Source organism: Martes martes (genome assembly GCF_963455335.1).
Source record: "Martes martes genome assembly, chromosome: 14".
In the NCBI taxonomy this organism is placed as follows: domain Eukaryota; kingdom Metazoa; phylum Chordata; class Mammalia; order Carnivora; family Mustelidae; genus Martes; species Martes martes.
The window spans coordinates 17,608,869-17,627,836 of record NC_137902.1 but is presented as its reverse complement, the minus strand read 5'-3'; the positions used below and the strand labels follow the sequence as shown (position 1 = coordinate 17,627,836).

At 45.9% G+C, this 18,968-nt stretch overlaps 1 protein-coding gene across 3 annotated transcripts in view; it reads left to right on the top strand.

The window, feature by feature from the left end:
* The first annotated feature begins 1,801 nt into the window (after positions 1-1,801).
* Positions 1,802-18,968, top strand: part of ACSL5 (acyl-CoA synthetase long chain family member 5) — a 41,931-nt gene continuing 24,764 nt past the window's right edge. The window contains exon 1 of one of the 3 annotated variants that reach the window (XM_080822355.1): positions 1,802-1,942. The gene's annotated coding sequence lies outside the window, so the exon portion shown is untranslated. Of the gene's footprint in view, positions 1,943-4,119; positions 4,364-17,323; positions 17,409-18,968 lie in introns of those variants that run through there. The other 2 variants (XM_080822356.1, XM_080822357.1) reach the window with 2 other exon arrangements.

The following is an 18,968-nucleotide window of genomic DNA, read 5'->3' as shown; positions in this document are numbered from 1 at the left end:
AGGTTTACTGGGAGGGCCAAAAGACGTTCTTGTCTCAGGCCCCAACAGATACCCAAGGTTTGGGTGCTGAAGGTGCTGTCCCCACATATAACTCACAGGTTTGTTAGATAATAGTGGAAACGTTTTCTAAACTGGGAGAAGCTGTATAAATGCACTGTGGGGCTACCCCCAAACACAGTCCCTTATGGCGTTCCGATAGTGGGGCTTGCGAGAGGCCAAGGGGTGGCTTGGTACAGCATTGCTCCTAGTGGGTTTCCCAGACCAGCAGTGTGTCTGTCACCTGGAATTGTTAGAAATTCAGATTCTCAGGCCCTCACCCAGGCCTAGGGAATCCTAAGCTCTGGCACCAGCCCATACGTCGGTATTGTAATAAGCTCTCCAGGGGCCCGTGCTGTTCGCTAACGTCTACAAAACCCTGGTTTGGAGCGTCTTCCTCTATCAGGTCTGGCTTTAGTAGGTTACTAATGAACACAGCTTGGCAGGGGTCCAGCCAGAGGAGTCCAGCTGGCATCCCCGGTTCTCATGGAACTGTACGTCCTGTGGTTACCACTCACAAAGCCCTCTTTCTTCAGGTGCTGAGGCCGGACTAGGGCTGTGTGCCATGAAATGACTTTAAAGGGTTAATGCACCTCGGACCCGGATGAGAATCTAACAACTACTGTGGCAGTTCTTCCTTCACACAGGAGTCTGCGAGACGAGATATTGGCTTCTGACTTTGATGTCATTGGTTGACTGACTGTTAGAAGAAACAGTTAGAAGAAACCCAGTGCAGCATGACCACCTATTTCTGCCAGCCCAGGATCCAGAAAGCAGTCAAGTATCTGAAGTCTGCTGGTAGTTAAATGAACACGGGTCAATGAAGCAGAATCCTAGCCGGGCAAAGGCACTGGGGTGACTGTCTGGGGCCAGGATCAGGTGTCGCTTTCACAACGAACTAGTTGTATAATTCTGGGTGATTTCCTTCACCCGAAGGGCCTTGGTGCCCTCACTTATAACACAGAAACTCAACACAGTCTGTGAGTCTCTATCTTTTCCTTTCTGTTGAGTAGTGGTGCCCTGCAGTCTTGACGATTTTAGAACCAGAAATGGTGACTAGTGACCTCAGCATGCAAAGAGTGAGGGGCGCCTGGATGGCTTAGTTGGTTAAGCATCTGACTCTCGGTTTCGGCTCAGGTCATGATCTCGGGGTCATGAGCTGGAACCCCGCATTTGAATCTGCGCTCGGCATGGAATCAGCTTGAGATTCTTTCCCTCTTCCTCGGCTCCTCCTCCCATTCACTTTCTCTCTCTAAAATAAATAAATAAAACCTTTAAAAAAAAATGGAAAGAGAGTGCCAAGGTTGAACCGTGATATAATAATAATGTGCTTCCTCAAGGACCTTGCTAAACTGTGGGAGGTGAATGCTCCCTGAGAGTCTGCATTCTAAATACAGCCCAGGTAGGCTTGTCCCTCAGTCTAGATGTTGGAATGATTCACCTTATTTCTTGGAAATGTTCTAATTATGCAGGGGCCACTGCATAATTAGTTTGAGCTAATCAAAGTGCCTTCCCATGTTCTTCTCAACCTCAACTCATGGGCTTTATAAAGGTTTTAGTTGCTAAACATCAGCTTTCAGAGCAGAGGGTTGTCTTTTTTCTTCTTCTTCCTCCTCAACCCTTGCATAATGATCTGGGTTTTAACCTTTTACCAAATTCTATGCCTGTAGCTGTTGGAGGTTACTCCAATGTGTTTGAACAGGTAACTTCTACCTTTGAACCTCTATCGCAATAGGTTCAAAGGTTCCAGGGAAGCTTGTGGGTCACTCTTGGGACGGGACGCATTGGCTTCAGATGTGGCCTTGTTGCAGGAGCTGTGGAAGGGGCAGAGGTGTCTGAATGAACCAGTGCAGCCAGCTGTGAGGGGGCATTTTCTGGACGCAGCAAGTGAACGTGTTCTTACAAGGTAAGCTGCAGTAACGCTCCCTACTCTAAAGTTTATACATTTATGGGACAGTTAAGGACAGGGGGTGGGAAGGTGAGATGCAGGTCTCTTCTTGGTCTAAGGGCTCTTTTCCAACGTGAGATTACACTTGGTTAAGTAGTAACCTCAGCTGACCTGCGTGGAGGCAAAGGAGAAACCAGTTGGAAAGGGGTTGGAGACAGCAAGGCTATGTGGAAGCTGGCAGGGGCAGGTCTGGGAGAGAAAGTTGTTAATTTCACTAAATGGAAACTAACACAGAGTTAAAAGCCTTAACTAAGGGTTAGAGGCAGAACCAAGCTGCCTGTCTCCATCTTTCATTCAAAATTTCCTCTGTCAGGATGGTTACAAAGGCTATCCGCCCGGGCTGCTGATGGCAGCAAATCCCGTTTGGAAGGGACTAGGGGAAGAGAACCCTTAGTGGACACTGTCTCGGGAGCTGGAGTCTGTACTAGGTGTGTGACTGTGTGATCTGAGTTTCCTCATCCACCTGCCACCTTCTGTGAGGCAGGTGGTATTGTCTCCGTATCACAGGTGAATAAAGGGCTTTGGGGCTGTTCAACAGCATGCCCTGGGCTACCTACCTAGGAGGTGGTGCCGCTGAGATTAGAGTCCCGATCAGCCTGTCCCTCTAGGCTGCTGCCGCCTAATGCAGAATTCTCGTGTGTTTCCAAAATCTTCCATTATTTCCAGAAATCTTGGGAGTGTCACTTATGTGCACCTAGCATAGAATAGGAATGCAACTCCAGCTGGACTTTTTAAATGACTGAGGCACTTCTGAACTTGGACATCTAATCCTGAAGGAAGATAGGAAAAAAAGGGAAAAGCTCCTCTCATTCCAAGCTCTTCATTTAGCTGGTAAAAGAAGCCAGCACTCGGGGTGTTAGAATAGCTGAAACCTGACACCTCGTCTGCTCTCTACTGGAGGGAGCTGCTTCTTAAAGGAATGAGCTCCCGAAAGTAAGCAAAGCCAAGGTCCCTCCAACTGTGAGATGACCCAGGAGATAGATTGGCAGGGTGGCTAACCACCTCTTCCCATACTTGGTCTTTCTTCCATGTCTAAAGTGGGCTCCTGTGAGGCCAAGGGATCAGCTGCCATCTCCAAGATTGCAACATAGCTCACCCTGGCTTTTTTTTCTTTTTTTTTTTTTTGCAGTTTGGAGGTGTTTAGGACCTCCTCCCTGTAGAGAGAACGAGTCCTAACCTAGCTCTGCTAAAGGGCCAGGTCCATGCTGAACTTAACATAAGCCTTTTTGAAGTGACTAAGGCTGGAGAAAGTGTTGCTTAATTCTGGGGTGTTGGTTATGGGGGGTAGGTGGGAGCAAAAGAACTCATGATTTCTGCCTCCAAATTTAAGAAGCTCTCGTGCCCTTCTGTGGTCCCAGCCTTAGGCAAGTCCGGCGAGACTCTTGCAGGTCCTGATCTCCTGTAGACCAATCTCCAGGACCCTTCCTCAGAACAATTTTCGTAGTAACACTAAGAAGCGATTTGCCTTTTCCTGTTACCGGCTCACGCGGGTATGGTGGGTTTTCCAGAAGCTGCAAGATGCGGGGTCAGTCAGACAGGGCGTGGTGTACATGCTTCTTGCCTTCCTTTCAGAAGGTCCCAGTTTTTAATTTGGGGAGGTGAGAGAGGCAGCGGACTTGATTTGTGGTTTATATTTTGAGGTATGAGAGGGATGAGCTGGTGGGTCAGAGGAAGAGAACACAGCCTCTCCGTCCGTGTCCCGTGTCCCGTGGTTCCTGACTTGCTTGTTTTGTTGACTTTATTGGAAGTGCCTGGGGACTGAGGCAGGTGGGGGTGGGGAGGCGCAGGGGTTGGAGGAGGGTGACCCCGGGCCAGGTGCCCCAGCATCGGGAGGGATGTGAGGGCTGCGCTCCCTGCCCTGGGAGTGGGGGGCGGGGGGGGGGGCGCGAGCCGTGTCCCCTTCCTGGCGCAGGCCGTCTGCTTGGGGCTCCTCCAGTCGTGTAGTTTGTTTGCTTGCTCTGTCTTGGTTTCAGGGTAGTCAGACCCCGGAGCAAAAGGTGACTGTGGGCTGCCAGCAGGCTATTGTTTCAGCCCTAGGGCTCGGGGTTAGGCTTTGAAAAAGAGCCAGGGCAGCTTGGGCGGCTGCTCTCCTCCTGGCCAGAAGAGCTTCCACTTTCAGTTGTGAGAGAAAAACCAGGAAGTGAGGTCCCTGAGCACGTTAGAAAGCCCGGCCATGGCCTGACTCGGGACAGCTCAGGCAGGGCACCGTGGGGGACACTCGGAGCCGTGGCCTCCTGCCCGCCGGGATGCTCTGAAGCCAGCCAGTCCCTGGAGGAACCGGGGCTGAGGGAAGAGGGCCAGGGATTCTGTGCCAGGAACAACCCGGAGCCAGGAAACCCCATTCGGAGGAAGCTCTGAGAAATGCACCCCCCTCGCAGGGTAAGGGGAGCGTCCTGGGTGGGGGGGGGGTATTTAGCAAGAGGTCTGGTGAGCATGGGGCAGAGGCTGAAGGGGCACCCTCACCCCCAGCTTCAGCCCATCCAGAGCCTGCCGGGTCCCTGGCACGTGTCAGCGCGCTCTCTCTTTCTCTCTCTCTCTTTCTCTCAGATCTCTAAGGGACACCTTTAAACCTTCCTTACCAGGAGGCACGAAGGGAAGGAGGAATTGGGGGGGGTGGATTGAATTTTCTTTTCTTCTTCTGCCTCTCTTGGGGGAGGAGGACTACACGAGAGACTTCTTCAATTTTCATTGTGAACGTTGACTCCTTCTGTGGAGAGAGGTAATGAATGAGTGGAGATAGATGGTTTCTGGATGAACTTAACTCTGTTTCATGGGTAGAGCCACAAGTTGAATCTCAGGTGGACTTCAAGGACCCTCAAAGAGTGAGCTGGAGGAAGGAACTCCCTGGTTGGGGCTTCTTACCTTGCGTGGGCATTAATCTGCTTGGTGGTTCGAAAAGGAAGATTGAATCTGTAGCTCTAACATGTAGGTGACTGATATTTTCCATCAGCAGCAGAGTCTTCCAAGTAGTAACATTTAATTTTTAAAAAGATTGATTTAGTAAAAAAAAAAAAAAAATTAATGGAATAATTGGTTTCACTTGAGTCCTCCCTCTCTATTCCAGCATGAGAGTAACTCTGTCAGGGTCCCCTCCAGTTGATAAGTATTTGAGATGAACACAGAATAGTCTTGGAAGAGGCAAGTAAAAATTCTTGTAGGCATCCCTTGTGTGCTTGGCACAATGAAGAGAACAAAAAACAAAGGCCACAAATACTTATAAAACAGGCAGATTAAAGAGTTAAATAGATGATATGTAATAAGGCGCAAGGTCGGGGTTCTAGCAAAATGCAAGGTAGGTGTACCCCCAGGTAAACACATTCCAACTTAATTTAAACTCTCTCTCTCTCTCTCTCTCTCTCTCTCCAGTCCAAACAAAATGTTTCAGCCAGGTGTTTCTCTAGGTCCTGACGTAAAGTAGTCTTCTCTCCCAGGCTATATTCTAACTCTTCAAGGGCAAAAGCACTGACTAGAACATCAGAGTATCATCGAATGCTTAAGTGCTAAACACACAGTGGGGGCCGCAGATTCTACAGGGAGGCTCGGGGTCCGAGAAGGAAAGGAAAGGTGGAAGGTGGAGCCATGGTCAGCACCAGCTCCTAAGAGCTGCTCTTAACGTTTCCTTAAGACAAGCTTATGATGTGGATGGTTTCACCATGTTACAGCTAAGGAGGCTCGGAGAAGCAAAGGACCTTTCCAAGGTCAAACAGAGATCCAAGGTGTAGTCTGTGTGCTACTGGAAACCGGGCTGCACCCACTCCTGTGCGGAGTTAGTTTTTCTTCAGATTTGCTGGAAAATCGCATTTGTACAAAGATTTTCCTACGTGGGGACCTAGGAAGATACTGAGTTCACCTATATGTGAGTACTTTCAGGTGGAGACATTTTTCTAGAGCTGCAAATATGACCGCTTCCATTCATTCACTATTTTCTGTGGGGCAGTGCTAGGACTTTTTTTGGGGGGGGGGTGGGGGGTGGAATTTATCTTTGAATCTTCTAAACAGTCCTGCAAAATAGGTTCGTTGTTTCACAGATGGGGAAACTGAGGCTTAGCCGTAAAGAAACTGGACACGCTCTGAAAAGGTTGAAACTGGAATTTGAACTCTGGCTCCTGTGGTGACGGAGGCAAATTTGTCTCCATTCCAGATGAGTCTAGAGGTGCTTGGGTGGCTCGGTCGCCTGAGGGCCTGCTCTTGTTTCAGCTCAGGTCGTGATTTCAAGGTTGTAGGATGGAGCCCTGCGTCCAGTCTGCTTGTGCTCTCTCTCTCTCTCTCTCACACACACACATACAAATAAATAAATAAATCTTAAAAAAAAAAAAAAGAAAAGAAAAGAAAAGAAAAAAATTCCAGGTGAGTCTAGTTTAGTGCCTTGACCAAAGAAATAGAAGCTGGGAGAAACCTCTCTTTTAAGAACCCTCCCACTTCAAATCCTTAGCAGACGGGTGGTGCCAGGGTCGGGTGAGGAATGTGGAATGAGTGCTTAATGGGCACAGGCTTTCCTTCGGGTGTGACAGAAGTGTTTGGGGACTAGACAGAAGTGGTGGTTGCACAACAGTGTGAATGTACTAAATGCCACTGAATTGTTCACTTTGAATGATGTTATATGAATTGCGCCTGGGGGGCAAAATCGTCCTACCGCTAGACAGGTGATCTCAGACCAGGATTCAGCAGCGGGTGAGAAACCAGGAATGAGGGTTGTGCTCCCGCCGGTCTCCTATTATTGGCCAGCAGGTGCACTGACCCTCACTGGGTGTGCAACCCGAGGTGATTCTCAGGTGTGATGACCTGTCCCCAGCAGCCCCGAGTCGGCCAGCATCATTCTTGTCCCACTCTGCTGTAAATGCATGCAGGGCTTTCTCTCCCCTAGGCAACCAGGCATCTGAGTCAAAAGAGGACTCTCTCACTCACTCTTCCCCTGGAAACCTAGGGCCTGACATGTCTTAGGCTCTTAATCCATGTCTTTCGAATAAATACATGAGTTGTGGAGTTTGGAAGGTCAAGCAGCCCGGTACGGCTGCAGCCAGGTCATGGTTTCGTCCCTCTATGGGGGAGCTGGTAGCTGATCTCTGGGTCTCCGTGGGTCAGTCTGCCCTATGAGGTGCGAGTTTGTGAGTCTCTGCAAGACAGGATACAGGGGTGGGCTAGGGTTGGAGGAGAGAGCTGGGTCAGAATTCAGGGCTACGCGGTGCCCTCTCCAATAAGAAATCCTCATTTAAATAGAAATGGGAAGTTGTTAAAACCTTTGCTTGTAAGTTGGAGGGCAGTTATAGAATGAAGGTCATGATCATCACTTCTCTTTCAGGAAGCCTCAGGACAGAACATCTGATACTTGACAAGGAGTCAGACACTGGGGAAAGTGGGAGGGGGAAAGGAGCCAGTCTTCCCAAGGACGTCCCGTGTACCCAGCAGCGCACTTGAGGGGAGAGTGGACAGCATCCCTTTTAAGTAGGAACTGTCACCTGTCTCTTCTTGTGTGCAGTTGAGGCAAACGGGCGCTCAGTGACATTATGTAACTATCCCCTGGGCCACATGAGTGGTGGAACATTGTTCCAGCGCCCAAACAATCAATGACCTTGAAAGTTGGCTCCTGGAAGTGAGACCGTTGGCAATAAAGCTAATTGTTTGCACTTTGACTCCAGTGACCCCTGACCACTGGCAGACCAGGTAGCAGGAGGGCTGACTCTGCAGGAGCCGGAGCAGGAAGGCCTCTCTCACAACATGGCACATCAGGGCTTTTAGCCTGCATGGGTGACAGGGGCCTAGCACTTTGTCCACACTATCTCTTTACAAGCTCTCTTATCAAGTCCAGCGGACTTCTGGGACTGATTCTCCTGACCCCACTTGTCCCATCATCCACTTGGTCAGCAATAAACTTGGGAAGCCTTTGGGGGTGCTTCCTGAGGCAAGGTTTTCCTCAGAGTAGGGCTGCTGGGCCGTGGTTTTCTGGAAGCCCCATGGTAGATCCAGGGGGACTGTGTCGATCTGAGATCTGGTGGGATTTGTCAAAGCAGGCCACCAGGCTATGGGTGGCTCAGCTGTCCTATGCCATCTTCATGGACTGAGTTAAGAGGCTTTCGGGGTATTTGATGTAATGAGGATTTTTTCTTAAATACCACTCAGCTCGACTGCAAGGCCTGGCACCACAAGCCTTGCTGGTGTTTGTGAGCTGAAATGACTTCCATCAAAGAGTGTCTCTACCAGGCCCGGGTCTGGTTGTCTCCCCCAACCTTCTTGGAGGCTTTTCCACCCCTACACCCTTTCAACCAGAGATCGATTCTCTGCCTCCAGCAGCAACAGCCCTTTACTGTTTCCCTTTCCCAAATAGGATGCTTGTCCCATGTTACTGCCTCGAGCCATACTCTACCTCTCCCCCCACATCTGGTGGTCCCCTCCCCTCCATGTTCCACTTAAATTTACCTGGCCTACTGTGGTAACTTGTCTCTCCATTAAAAAAAAAAAAAAAAGATGGAGAGTTGCAGGTAACAGTTGAAAAAGATGGTTTGGTCACAGAGACTCTGGTTAGAATCAGAGTTGGGGACTTAACAGCCATTGGCTTAATTGGTGGGGTCATCCTCCTTAACTGACCTTGGAAATGAGACTGTTGGCAATAACGCCAGGATCAAAACCCACACATCCTTAAGAGTCTAGTGTTCCATACAGCCCCCTTCATCTACTCCAGTTGACACTAGGCTCTCCCTCCTTCAGATTTATTAGCTAGCCCCACTTGCTGAATCCTTCTAGAATGGTTCTCAGTGTTCAACAGACCCATAAGTCCCCAGAGAACAAGAGGTATATCTTCTAAGTGTTTGTCCCTCTGTACATGGCAGAATGCTGGGCGCACAGTTGGCCTAAGACCTTTGTTTGCCTTATTAAAATGTGTAAATTTATAAATAAAATACAGAGAGTCAATATATCTCTTGTCACACATACTTCTCCAGTCCACCAGATGCTCCCAAGTCTGGGGTATAGGACATGGTGCATTTGTTTACAAGCTGGGGAATTGGCTTTAGCTCTTAGTAGACTACAAAGTCTGAGTGTGCTTTCCCCGTGCTGAACATACCGCCTGGTACGTAGTATATGCTAATGCTTACAGAATCAGTGGCCCTTGAGCTCATTCAGGTCGAGATGTGTAGGGTTCCCCATGCCAGGGCACGAAGCTTCTGGCCGTGGCATTTCTGGGGAGGGGTCAGCCACCTATGCCCCCCCCCCCCCCCGTGGATAGGAGCACATCATGTCACCACGAGACTGAATTCCGCAACCGTTTCCTTCAACAGATACCTCTCCCCACTTCCCTTCTCTGAGCTTGTGCCACTGGTGAACGAACAGGGAAAGTGACTCCCTGGCACCTGGTGGATTTCCCACTGTACCTCGGGCACCATGTTGGGTGCAGTAGAATTTGAAGGCTAAGGCAGCCTCTGCCTGGGAACCCCCATGGCCAAGGTGTCCACGGAGTCACAGGGAGCTTCCCAAACCCAAGGATGGAACCGATGCTGCTCTGATGATTTGTACAACCCTCCTGAGCTCTGGTTCCTGGAGCTTCCCCCGTGGGGTTCAGCAGCAAAGATCTTACTGATGCGTATACGCCAAAGACCTCATGGTTTATGGTATGCTTGCCTGCAGGAATCCCGTTTCAAGCCTAGCCCTTTCCCGTCTCCCTGCCAGCTGCCTTACACATTGGAGTTGTTGGGTATGGCCTAGCCATTGGCCTGGGGAGAGCAAGATGTGTGATCTTGAGAAAGTTTTCTTGTTTTATTGAAGCACTCATGGAATCTTTCCATGGTGTGGAAATGACGGCTCAGTTACCCTCTGGGTTTTAAGAGATCTCCCTGCCCTGTCGTGCATGATCCTGTGGAGATAAGGGGGTCCTTTCTCATCTGTCTGGGGACATTGCCTAGTGTGTATACCTCAGAGCGGCCTGGGTGCCAGGCCCCAGATGGACAGGGATGGTGCTGTGCCCAGTAGCTTGGCACTGCTTTGCTGGAGAAGGCTAATGCGGGCAGCGGCCTGCCTGAGCACGTAGGGTGCCCCCTTATGGCAGCCTCTCTTCTCGGCTCCATGCAGTAAGTGTCGAAAGATGCCCTTTGGGGCCCTGTTTGCCCCGGTGACCCAACATTTACCTTTGCTCTAGCTCTTTAACTGCTAAAGAAATGAATGAAAACCCACGCCCAGAGCTGCTGTCCAAACCGGCTTGCTCTGTGGCTGAGAGCATTGCACACAATGCGAGCACACGAAAAGGCCACGTGTGTTGAGTGTGGCTTTGGTGGTGGGAAGGCTGCACTTGCAGAAACGGGGCTGAGGCTGTGTTCTCGGGTGCATTCACACGAAATGCCGCCAGCCAAGGTGGCGAAACTTTCTAAGTCAGCTGCCTCGGTCAGAGGTGAGGTGATTTGGAGTTATTGGTTTTTATGTTCATTTTTTTTTTAAAGCATGCATATTTCAGATTAAACCGTGTATAGTCTCAAGTTATCTTCTCAATAAGACCTACTTGAAACCTTACCCCCCTGCTGTCCACAATCCTCTTTCCTGATTCTATTTTTTTAAAACTACTATATACTATATAAGCTCATAATTGTTCAGACTTGTTACCAAACTCACCAATAAAATACGAAAATAGGGTTTTCACTGGGAGATCCCCAGCACCTGGAACGATGCCAATATACAGTCAAGCCCTTAAATATCTTTGGGTGAATGATTGAATACTTGAAACTTTCTGGAAAATCCATTAATGATTTCTCCTCTTCCATCTGTCCTTTCCTATGAGGAATATACTTCCAGAAACATAAAAACATACACATTTGTCCAAGTGGTTTTTTGTTTTCTGTTTGGCGATTTATCATAGAGCTCTTTCCACATCAGTACACACTGATAAGAATAAAGCAAATCTGCTTTATTCTTATTGCCTGCCAAGAGTGCCACTGTGTAGACATGCTATTATTTATGTGGCTAGTCTACCAAGGGAGGCTTTCCTGGTCTCTGGCATTATAAGCAATCCTATAGAGGTAATGACAATGAACGTAAGACCAAATGTCTGGGCCTATACACCAGGCACTCTTCTAAGTACTTTACAGGCGCATTAACTCATTTAGTCCTGAGGAAGATATTATCATTGTTAGTCTGCAAACAAGAAACCACATAGAGGTTATCTAACCCAGGTCACAAAGAAGCTGATCACACAGGGTATGAACCCAAGTACGCTGACTCAGAGCCCCACCCCGAACCAATACCTTATACAGCCATTTGTGATATATTTTAGTGAATACTAAAATACTCACTGATTTTTTTTGTTTATTTGTTTGTTTTAATTTTGTTTTTTAAGATGTATTTATTTATTTATTTATTTGACACAGAGAGAGAGCACAAGTAGGCAGGGCGGCAGGCAGAGGGAGAGAGAGACGCAGGCTCTCTCCACTGATCAGGGACCCCGATGCAGGACTCGATCCCAGGACTCTGGGATCATGACCTAAGGTGAAGGCAGCTGCTTAACTGACTGAGCCACCCAGGTGCCCCTAAACTGATGTTTTTCTACAGGATAAGTTACTGGAAGGTCATTAGGCCAAAGGGCACACATTTTAAATTGTGGTAGAAGGCAACGGGCTCATCTCTAAGGGGCTGCACCAAATTTACATTTCCCTGATTAAGAGTGCATTTTACACGATTTCCTCATTGCCAATCTCATGGGTGGGGAAAAGACCTTTCCTTTAAATTTGCAACTTTTAAAACTACTTGCAAAGATGAGGGAGTGGGACTTCGACACAGGCTGAAATCCTGCTGTGGGGCTCCAAGGGCCACCTCCATATGCCAGAGGCAGCCCTTAAAAGGCACTCAAGAAAGAAATGGGGGGAGGGGGGTAGCTTCCCTCGGCCTCCTCTTGTCCTTCCGGTCACCACCGAGAGCGTCTCTGACCACAATCTGTTTTCGCTGTGAATATTCTAGTCACGACCTTTGCTTTTTTTTTTTATTGTGTTGTGTTTTGGTTTTCATTGACTTCAGAGTTTTCCTTATTGAGGAAATGAGCTCTTTAGACGGGCAAAGTATTTGATACTTGCCCCAGTTTATCTTTGTCTCTGGTATTTTTCTTGCAGGGCAAATATTTTTTAAAAATTTTATGGCTCAAACTTGCCAGTGTTTCCATTTATCGCTCCTAGGTTTTGTGCTGTCTTGAATCTTTCTCACGTCAGGATTATAAAAAAATTTCCCCCAATACTCTTAGGGTTGTCATTGTTTTATATTTAAGTCTTTGATCCATCCCGAACTTATTTTTATTGTAGGAATAAGACAGTAGTAATCCACTTTATGTCTTCTCTCTGAATGGCTAGCCAGTTGTCTTGATACTTTTATTTAAGTGAAAAAAAAATCTGTCCTTATTGGAAATGCAGTTTAGTGTATGATAATATATCTACTGGGAGTTTCAGGCTTATTTTGTTACCTAGTTTTATCTATTCACGACCAGTGGAAAACTTCTCTAGCTCAATAGAAGCAAATTTGGTAATGTTTAACTCTGTCCCTACCCCCAATTCCTATTATTTTTCAAAAATTTTCTGACTCTTTATAATGAGCTTTGTTTTTCTGGGTGAACCTTAGAATTCACTTTTTAATTCCCAAATCATTCCCTTTGGTCTTTATTAAAGTTGCATTAAATGTTTGGGTACATTTAGGAATATGGAGTCCCCTTGACTATTTGGAGCATGATTTGCGATTTTCAAAACTTATTATGTCCCTCGGATCTGAACTTTTTAAAACGAGTCTACACATTTATTAATATGCTACTGTGAATGACGTTTTCCCCCATTATTTTTGAATTAGTTATTTGCATGAAATCAAGGAAAGCTATTGACTTTCTGGCTACTGCTTTGTTAACTGGTCACCTTACTGGATTATTTCATGGCTTCTAATTGCCTCTTCTTTCCTTAGAGGGTTTTTAGGATTTCCCTCTCAGCTGTTTTTTTAAAATTGGAAATATGACAACATATTTTATTTTGGATAGAACTGAATGCTGAACCTTTTGAACTTTGCATCATTTTATTCTATTTTATTTATTTTTTATTAACACATAATGTGTTATTTGCTTCAAGGGTACAAATCTGTAAATCATCAGTCTTACACAATTTACAGTGCTCACCATAGCACATACTCTCCCCAATGTCCATCACCCAGCCACCCTATCCCTCCCCCTTGAACCCCCACCAACCCTCAGTTTATTTCCTGAGATTAAGAGTCTCTTATGGTTTGTCTCCCTCCCCGGTCCCATCTTGTTTCATTTTTTCTCTCCCTTCCCCCTACCCCTGCCCTGCCTCTCAAATTCCTCATATCAGAGAGATCATATGATAATTGTCTTTCTCTGATTGACTTATTTCACTCAGCATAATACCCTCTAGTTCCAACCACGTCACTGCAAATAGCAAGGTTTTGTTTTTTGATGGTTGAATAGTATTCCATTGTATATATATACCACACCTTCCTTATCCATTCATCTGTTGATGAACATCTAGGTACTTCCCATAGTTTGGCTACTGTAGACATTGCTGCTATAAACATTTGGGTGCACATGCCCCTTCGGATCACTACATTTGTATCTTTAGGGTAAATACCCAGTAGTGCAATTGCTGGGTCGTAGGGTTGCTCTATTTTCAACTTTTTAAGGAACTTCCATACTGTTTTCCAGAGTGGCTGCATCACTTTAAATGGCATGAGGAGTTAAGACTTGCCTTTTTTTTTTAGGAGTCAATGTTTTTCCATATCCAGGTTTTCTCTGTTAAAGTTTTGTGAAATGGATCATAATTTCAAATTATGTTATCTTTTATTCCTTAATTGAAGAAAACTACATTTGATGCAGAAGAGTAAACTGGTGCAAGAAAAAGTGAAAAGCCCTTAGTCCCAGGGTCTGAGGAAATTGGGTGAAGGGTCTTAAAATGGAATGTCTATCTGTTTCATGTTTGTTGCATTCATTAAGGAAAAGGCTATTTTCATAAGACTGCCAGTTTGTAATGTTGATCTTTTGCCATTACTTTGGAATTTGTCTAGAAATATTGATGATGTGGTTAAGATCTGAGAGGGAGGCTTCCTAAGTCGAGGGCGGCAGGAATTTAGGGGGCTGGGTTGGTGACTTAGGACCCAACGAAGAAGGCCAGACTTTCATATACAGCCTTCTAAATCACACAGAGGCCCCTTTGGAGTCATTAGGAGTTGTGAAGCCTTGGAACCTAGTCTCTAAGAGAAAGCAAGTCATTCGGTACAGAAGAATGTGTTAGCCAGCTGAGTATAAGAACCTGGGGACTCTGGTCTCTCTTTTAATGAGCTCTCTATCACCACAGACTGAGCCCATACATGCAAGGGGACAGAGAAACCAATTAAATCCAAATTAGGATAACTAGAAGGTAGATTTCCCCCCCCCCAAAAGCTCATAATTGAAATTTATGTCTCATTTTTGCACAGAAAATAATGAATTCTTCAGGCCTAAAAATGAAGATAATTTGCCTTACTGTTCTTTGAATTCCAGAAGCCTAGGGTAACCATAATTATTTATTTCTAGGCTGGATTTCCTGCTCACTATTGTAGATGGCTTCATTTGATAAGATTCGTCCTGTGTTTTCTTTCAAGCTCAGAGGATTATACTCCTCCTGAGTAGTCCTTGATACGTGTTAGAAATACTTCCTTTTCACCCTCTTCCTTCCCTAACCCAGTGCTGTGGTAAATATTGATTTGGGAGTGCCCATCTCAAGATTGGCCAGAGTGACTTTGAATGATATAAGGTTTGGGAGCTTAGGAATGGGAGTTTTACTAAGGGAATAACTAAGGGATTAACAGAGAGAGTATTTAAGACAGACAATTCTGAACCAGAAAACTGGTAATTTTTTTTTTCAACAACTGCTGATTGAAAGCAAACTATGTGCCAGTCATGGTGTAGGCATTGGAGACACAGGTGAACAAAACAAAATCCCTGTTCTGATTAGAACATCGGTTCAGTAAAGGCAACAGACGATAAGGGAGCTGGTGTATTTCAGATAGCGAACAGTGTCGTGGAGAAGAGAAAACAAGATTCTGTGACAGTGATTGGAGTGGAAAGGACCATATCAAATAGGGCAATCAGAGAGAGTCTCTGAAGAAGTGACATTTCAGTTGAGGCCCAACCTGCCTGTAACACACAACCATTTCAGATCTGGGGAACAGAGTTTCAGATAAAGGGAAGAGCAAACACAGAGGCTCTAAGGGAATTGACTTATGGTTAGAGAGCTGAATACATGTAGGAGAAATAAAATCTTTCCAAGGAAAGGAACTACAAGACAAGCATTGTTTGCAGGCTAAAGGGATAGCCTGAAAGCTTCAGAGCAATAAACATAGTTGACCAAAAACTAGAGTAGTAGAAGGGTCTATGTAAGGACTTCATTCAAAGAAAATGAGACTTAATGAAGAAATGGTGGCCCAGATCCTCAGAGGAGCAGAAGTCAGAGCTGAATATGGAGTGATCCAAACCTAGGCACTGAGGCTCGTCCTGGGAGCTGGCAAGCAGGGGTTAAAGCAGAAAGTATCCTTCAGCTAGCTTGGGAATTAAATGTGTTGGGAGCTAGGAGATGACTGACTGCATCCTTCCAGGGGAAGGACTGGGACAAAGGGACATTCTGGTGTATGGGGCTATGGCATGTCTCTACCATCATATTAAAAAGCAGAGGAGGTTTTCCACCTGGGGCCATCATAATGTGCAGTGTGGCCTGCACAACCATCCTTAGATGACCTGGAACAGGAGCTCCCATGTACAGTGTAACACAGCTTTACCACCATTGCACTTTCCCTACCCCATTCTTTCCCAAATAGCAACATGGCAGGAGGAGGAAACGCCACCACATCAACTGTTTGCTGGAGGCTCTGTGAAATGCCCAAACCAGAACTGTAGCTGAGTGACATAAGACACGTGACAAAAGAGACAGTGGCTTTTCTTCTCATTTACTTGAGTGTATCCAGAAGTGTTAATAGAGTCTAGAGTTTAGAATGCCAACCAGAGCTTCCTAATCCAGCAGTGGTGGAACCCAAAGGTTTTACCATCTCTTGGGCCCTCAGCTTCTCCCAACTGAACAGTGAGAGAGTGACATGATGCATGGTTGCAAATCCTGACACTAGCATCAGAAGGTTCAAAATGTATGTATGTGTTAAAAAGGCTATCAAGATAGTAAAAAGATCACTATAGGATGGGAGAAAATATCTGCAGATTATGTATCTGATAAGGGACTAGTATCCAGAATATATAAAGAGCTCCTACAACTCAACAACAAAAAGATAAACCTTCCAATTTAAACATGAGTAAAGGGCTCTAACAGATATTTCTTCACAGAAACGAAATACAAATGATCAACAAGCCCATGAAAAGATGCTCAACATCATTAGTCATTAGGGAAATACAAATCAAAACCACAGTGAGGTGCCATTTCATACCTACTAGAATAGCTATTACCCCAAAACCCCAGAAAATAGCAGGTGTTGGTGTGGGGTACAAAGAAACCAGAATCCTCTGTGTTGTTCTTGGGAATGTAAAAAGAAAACAGTTTGGTGGTTCTTCAAAAGGTTAAATGTAAAATTACCATGTGACCCAGTAATTCCACGCCTACATGTTTACCTTAAAGAACTGAAAATAGGTATTCAGAACAAAATCTTCACACAAATGTTCATAGCACTGGTCACCATAGCCAAAAGGGGAAAACACCCCCAATATCTATCAGCCGATGAACGATTCAATAAAATGTCTTTCCACACAGTGGAATGTTTACTCAGCCCTACGAAATGAAGCACTGACATGTGCTATAACATGGATAGACTTTGAAAATATTATGCTTAGTGAGAAAAGTCAGACACAGAAAGTCACATAGTGTATGATTCCATGTATATGAGATATTAAGAATTTGTCAGAAATTATTCAAATAGAAACAAAGCTAATGGTTGCCAGGGGCTGCAGGGAGGAGGGAATAAGTACTTAATGGGCACTTGGTTTCCTTTTGGGGTGAAACTGTTTGGGACCTAACTAGAGCGATGGTTGTACAACATCATGAATGTACTAAATGCTACAGAATTGCACATTTTAAAAATGGTTAATTCTATCTTCTGTGGATTTCACCTCAATTTTAAAAAATATGGGGAAGCAGAAAGGAACCGTCTGAAATTCTGTACATGATTCTATTTGAATTAGCTACTTAATTTGCCATTGCAAACAGAGTAAGCTATTTTAGTTGTCAAGTAGACACATCCTTCAGTGCCTTCTACTAATAAAATCCCTTGCCAGTGTAAGCAAGGCATTTCATTCTCCTGAAACTGCCCACCTGACATTTGTAAATATCTCGCTTGTTTGTTACAGAGTAGAGTAGACCCTCTCATCACTCTTGTGAGCAGTATACTGCAACATGTCTAAAAGGGAGGGCACAAGAACTGACAGACCATGGTCCAAGTAAGCCAGATGTCTTTCTGTTTGTCTCATACCAGACTTACTAACTGAGCCAATAGTTAAAACTGAGGTTTCACAAAAATTCAATGTTCCAGGTTTTCCAGAGAGAAAAAAATCTGATGGTCTGGTGATCCTGGGCTCCCATTACCGAGTGGTAACAATCAGTGAGGGTGACAGCAGGTGCTGCCTTTAGACTGGTCATGGGTTCTCTCTCCCTCTTCCCCTCCCTTCCTGCTCCCTGCTGGGCTCCTCAACCCCTCTCCTCCTTACCGTCCCCTCAAACACCAGTTTCACCTTGAGACCCTCTTTTAAAGACATTGTTTGCAAAGTCCCTTATTTTTTTTTAAAGATTTTATTTATTTGACAGATAGAGATCATAAGTAGGCAGAGAGGCAGGCAGAGAGAGAGGAGGAAGCAGGCTCCCTGCTGAGCAGAGAGCATGATGTGGGACTTGATCCCAGGAGCTTGGGAACATGACCTGAGCTGAAGGCAGAGGCTTTAACCCACTGAGCCACCCAGGCGCCCACAAAGTCCCTTACTAAAATGTAAATCTGCCGTCTGCAAGAAGACAGCAAAAGTCCTTAGTGTGACAATTTATTCCCATAGACCGGAAGGAGAGTGAAGGTAAGACTCTCTTAATTTGAAGGTGTGATTAGGACAGAGGAGAGACTCCCAGATCAGAAGATACTGTCAGGCTGGGGGAAAGGGCTGAGTGTGTAGGGTGGGCAGCACCAAGCAGGTTTCTCCTCTTTTGAGTGCCTGCTACCCACTCTCAATTTCACAATTTCCCCTGGGGCCGCCCTGTTCCCCACCTGGTGAAAAATAAAGGCCTACACAGCTGGCTCTTGAACACATTCTGTCTCCTGGACATGCCACTTCACCATACTAATCCAGATGAGGCTGGATTCCAAAATTCCCGGCTCAGAATCCTGGCAGGTGGTCACAGTAGCTCCTATTGTTAGGTAACCTAGCCCTTATGGGGCCTCGCTTTTGGTTTTGTTGTGTCTTCTTTTTCTTCTCCTAAACACAATGTGGAAGGAACCAAGGAGTGGGGGACAGTCATCCCAGTCTGTGGAAGTCCAGCTTTCCTCCATAAAATGGAAAGGGACGGTTCCAAGTTCAGGTAATAACCTGTCAGGGAGCAGAAGAATGCTAAGATGACTGACTGTCCTGTTCCAGTTTCCACACACATTTCCCAGGCCCCCCACTAACCTTTGTTAGGGTAGAGGGAAGTATGTGTCTTCATGGAGAAAGTTCAAGATGCCGACTAATGGCAGTTGCCCCAAAGTTCTCTGGCAGCTATGATCTTGCTCTTATCAAACTCTTTGTCAGGCATACTTTGCTCTCTAGGTTTTAAGTAGGAACGTTTGGCCTCCTCTCTGAGATATTTTTCTGCAGGATACTGCAGTGAACTTTGAAAAACACAACTTCTGAATTTCCTTTGCTATTGTCTATAAGGTTCCAGACAGGTTCAGTCTCCTTGAACTCTGTAGCTAGACTCATGAGGAAAGAGGAGCTGTGGTTTTTGTAGCTTTCAATGGGGGAAGCAGCAGTGGGAAATGG